Raw genomic sequence first — 471 nt, forward strand, 5'->3', positions numbered from 1 at the left:
AGCTGGAACCGTGGAAATGAATATTCGCTCCAACCCCATCCTTCGCCCTGAGAAAGCAAGGAAGAAAGAAAGAAAAGAGGAAAAAGAACCAAAACTGCCGAAGGAAAACAGAGTCATTCTCCCTGGGACCGAGTGAAAGAACAGCACGAGACCGTGGAAACAGAGCTGCCAGGGCGCAGCAATTGGTTTAAAGCGGGGCCTGGAGGCGGTGTGCGGGGCTCACCCTGCCGGGGATGCTGCTGGGGTCCCCACGCCGCCTCCCCACTGCGGAGAGGAGACGTCGGCCGTGGGGCAGGGGGCTGCTGGCAAAGGGCAGGGGGGTCTCAAGCTCAGCCTGGGGCTTCCTCTGCTTGGGTTATCTCGGGCTGGGCGCTGCTGCAGACCACACAGGCGCACACCGGAGTCATTTGTACTGGTTCCGCAATATAAGGGGCAGCACATGGGGCTGGGAGCCGTGCTGCGCTGACGGGC

Source organism: Egretta garzetta, unplaced genomic scaffold, assembly GCF_000687185.1.
Source record: "Egretta garzetta isolate BGI_Z169 unplaced genomic scaffold, ASM68718v1 scaffold452, whole genome shotgun sequence".
In the NCBI taxonomy this organism is placed as follows: Eukaryota; Metazoa; Chordata; class Aves; order Pelecaniformes; family Ardeidae; genus Egretta; species Egretta garzetta.